Source organism: Mauremys mutica, chromosome 1, assembly GCF_020497125.1.
Source record: "Mauremys mutica isolate MM-2020 ecotype Southern chromosome 1, ASM2049712v1, whole genome shotgun sequence".
NCBI classification, from domain to species: Eukaryota; Metazoa; Chordata; order Testudines; family Geoemydidae; genus Mauremys; species Mauremys mutica.
The window spans coordinates 360,025,236-360,029,403 of NC_059072.1; the positions used below are offsets into that span (position 1 = coordinate 360,025,236).

The 4,168-nt window shown below is 45.7% G+C and overlaps 1 long non-coding RNA gene across 1 annotated transcript; it reads right to left on the minus strand.

Annotated features, from left to right (window-relative positions):
- Positions 1–4,168, minus strand: LOC123375454. The gene is made up of 3 exons (XR_006581458.1): positions 4,033–4,168; positions 520–568; positions 1–274 (listed from the first exon to the last, which is right to left on the minus strand). It is a non-coding gene; the product is annotated as an uncharacterized LOC123375454 (long non-coding RNA).

Genomic DNA, 4,168 nt, shown 5'->3' on the forward strand with positions numbered 1-4,168 from the left:
CTCAAGGAAGGGAATGACCCACTGTACGATGCGTAGGGGTGGATTAGAGATGGCAACTTCTGCTGGGTGGGAATGAATTGCAGGAGTCTAAAGGAGAAGAGTTGCTTGCGTGGTACATAGGTCGGGGCAGGGGAGGGATTACTCGGGTGAGGATGAATTGCATGGCGCTAAAGGAGAGGACTGACCCACTGCAGATTTATGGAGGGGGGCATTGCTTACCATGTCTCTGGGGATGCACAAGCCTCCTCCAACTCTTCCGCACAGCACCCAAAAGCTGCCAGAAGTGAGACATAAAGGAGACATTGAGCTGCTTGGGTACCCTCTGCTTCCTAGCACCCTATTGCCCCAGATTTCAGAGGCAGCCTGTGAACGGAGCCCCAGCCAGGGCCTCTGCACGACTCTGGGCACGACTGTGCCTTCGCAGGAAGAGGGGAGGCAGGTGGGGGAATGGACCCTATTTCTCTGCTTTGCATGGGGCCGGAGTCTGCCACCGCAGCTGTGGGGTCAGGGGCTGCTTACCTTTTGGTTTCTTCTTTTTCTTCCTGTGTCTCCTCTTCCTCGGAGAAGCCTGCCACACACAGAGAAAGCAGCAGGGTTAGAAGAGAACTCCTCAATAAACCCGGGAGAACAATGAGCCAGAGGTGATTGCCATGTGGGGCCAGGGGGAAATTTTTCCTTGTGGAAGAGTATTGCACTATGAGGCCTCATGGGTAGGCATTGTGCTTTCCTGTGATGCAGACAATATAGGGCACACAGCACAACCCATAACAGGGGTCACTGGAACAATCCAGGGGGTGGAGAAAGAGGGATTGCTGGTACCAGGAGCCTGCAGAGTTTATAAGCATTGAAGGAGAGAGCCTGCAAAGTTCTCTCTCCTGCAGAGACGACAAAACTCTGCAGGTTTTAGGATTGCAGGGTATGCAACTCACCCCAGATACCATGCACGGAATTCAGACCTTAGGGGATAAATCCGAGCTCTGGACAACAGTGTTTCCTAGATACATATTTAGGGAATGCATGCTATCGGGGTTTTATCTGCATGCATTTGGGATGGCCATGCTACTCCTGAGTGGTGAAGCCATGAATGGGTTATGCAAATCCATCCAAACAAGTGCTGATATAACCCCAATATCATCCTTAAACGGCAGCTCTTTTACACCAAAACACAACAACAACAGTTTGGCATGAGTTCAGCCCACTTGCCTGGGAGCTGCAAAGTTTCTTGAAGGTAAACTGCACTGCTTGCAGCTTAACTAGCCAGGTATTCCTTTCACAGGCCAGATCTTTCTCATCTGGGCTCCGCCCCTGCCCTCCTCCCCCACAGTTTAGTTCCTTTATTTCTCCAGGTGTTTTCAGCAGTCTTCCTTTTTGGGGCATGGAGGTGGTGGAGAAGAGCCTAGATTAACTCCCTTCCAAGCCTTATATAGGATTTGGCTATGACAGGAATCCTTTGTCTCCCAGTTTGACTCCCCACTCCCTTCTAGTGGAAAAATACCACCAGTCCAAAATGATGTCCGTCTGAGGGAACTGAGATTGTTTAGTCCGCAGAAGAGAAGAATCGGGGGGGGATTTGATAGCCGCTTTCAACTACCTGAAAGGGGGTTCCAAAGAGGATGGATCTAGACTGTTCTCAGTGGTATCAGATGACAGAACAAGGAGCAATGGTCTCAAGTTGCAGTGGGGGAGGTTTAGGTTGGATATTAGGAAAAAACTTTTTCACTAGGAGGGTGGGGTAGCTCTAGAATGGGTTATCTAGGGAGGTGGTGGAATCTCCTTCCTTAGAGGTTTTTAAGGGGAGGCTTGACAAAGCCCTGGCTGGGATGATTTAGTTGGGAATTGGTCCTGCTTTGAGCTGGGGGTTGGACTAGATACCTCCTGAGGTCCCTTCCAACCCTGATATTCTATGGATTCTATGATTCTATGAGGTGACATGATCACATGACCCTGCAGTGTCAAAGCAGCATCCCAGGAAACTTCTCAGGAGGGAGGAAGATTAGTATCTTTAAAGTCCTATTGTCTTTCCTAATGGCCCATCCAGGCTGATTGCTCACTGTTTGGGGGCATTCCCCTGGTGCAAGCACATTTGTAATTGATACAGAGCCCATATTCCTAACTTCAGATACAGAAATGATACATCCATACAAATAGGATCATCCCATTCAGTAAATCAGAACCTTTCCAATGATATCTCACATGGCCCATCTTGCATAAAACATACCTTAATTATGCCATATTCATAGAACAATATTTCTATGAAGAATATGGGGCGTAATGTCACAGGGGTGAAGAAGCATGTGGACAAGGGCGATCCAGTGGATATAGTGTACCTGAACTTTCAGAAAGCCTTTAACAAGATCCCTCATCAAAGGTTCTTAAGCAAAGTAAGTTGTCATGGGATAAGAGGGAAGGTCTTCACATGGACCAGTAACTGGTTTAAAGATAGGAAACCAAAGGTAGGAATCAATGGTGAGTTTATGAAGAGAGATAAATAGCAAGGTCCCCCAAGGATCTGTACTGGGACCAGAGTTGTTCAACATCTTCATAAATGATCTAGAAAAGGGGGGAAACAGTGAGGTGGCCAGATTTGCAGATGATACAAAACTAAAGATCGTGAAATCCAAAGCTGAATAGGCCCTCCTTGTTCCCAGATGTATAACTCTGTGTTGGGCTGTGTGAAAATGCATTTTGTTTGAATGGGCCCCAATAGCCAAACAAAATCTCCGGAACTCTCTGTATGACTGCCCTGTCCTCATCGTTATTTACCATTGTGCCAATCTTTGTGTCATCAGTACATTTTTATCAGCAGCAATTTTGTATTTGCTTCCAAGTCATTGAAAAAATGTTGAATAGCATCAGACCTAGTACTGATCCCTGCAGAGCCCCATTAGAAACACCCACATTCGATGAGCCCTTTGACAATTACTTTTTGAGATCTGTCAGTTAGCCATTAGCCTGTTCTCAATCCATTTAACCTGTGCTCCATTGATATTGTAGAGTGCTAATTTTTAATCCAAATGTCCTGCGGTACTTGTATGCATAAACAGGGGAATCTCAAGTTGGAGGAGAGAGGTTATTTTACCTCTGTATTTGGCACTGGTGCAACCACTGCTGGAATCCTGTGTCCAGTTCTCATGTCTAACATTCAGGAAGGATGTTGATAAATTGCAGAGGGTTCAGAGAAGAGCCATAAGAATGATTAAAGGATTAGAAAACATGCCTTGTAGTGATAGACTTTAGGAGCCCTGTCAATGTCGCTTAAAGAGGTTAAGGGTGGTTTGAGGAAAAGTCTATAAATACCTACCTGGGGAAGAAATCATTACAAATGGGCTCTTCAATCTAGCAGAGAAAGGTCTAACATGGTCCAATGGCTGGAAGTTGAAACTAGACAAATTCAGACTGGAAATAAGGCGTCCATTTTTAACAGTGAGAGGAATGAACCATTGGAACAATTTACCAAGGTCATGGTGGATTCATTCTCCATCACTGACAATTTTTAAAATCAAGATTGGACATTTTAATAAAAGGTATGCACTGGGCATGATTGTGGGGAAGTTCTTGGGCCTGTGCTAGACAGGAGGTTCAGACTAGATAGAAGATCACAATGGGCCCATCTTGCCTTGGAATCTATGAAAAACAACACCTTACACAAGTCTAAGTATGTCACATCTATGTTTGACATGGCCCAAACCTGCTTTAAATATATTCCCGTCCTTTAATTCTTTATTGATTGAATCCCATATCCGTTTGTCTATTATTTCAGGCTAACTGGCCTATAAGAAGCCAGGCCAACCGCCCATAGCTTTTTGAATATTGACAAAACATTAGCACACTTCCAGCCTTCTGGAATTCCCTCAGGAATCCTACATTGGTTAAAAAATCAATGTCAGTGGGCCAATAACCTCCTGAGCCAGCTCTTTGAGGACTCTTGGGTGGAGATGATCCGAGCCTGCTGATTGAAAAATACTTAAGTTTGGTTCCTGCATTCAGCTGGCATCAATCCAGCCTTTCCATCTCTCTAGGAGTCTCACTTACCTCAGATCTGGCAAGCCTCAGCACAGCATAAAAGACAGCAAAGAGCAGATAGAGGAGGAGTGAACTCATTTCCTCGGGCTCAGGCACTAAGACACTCTCAACACAGACACTCTCAAAGCAGCAAGAAGTACCCAGG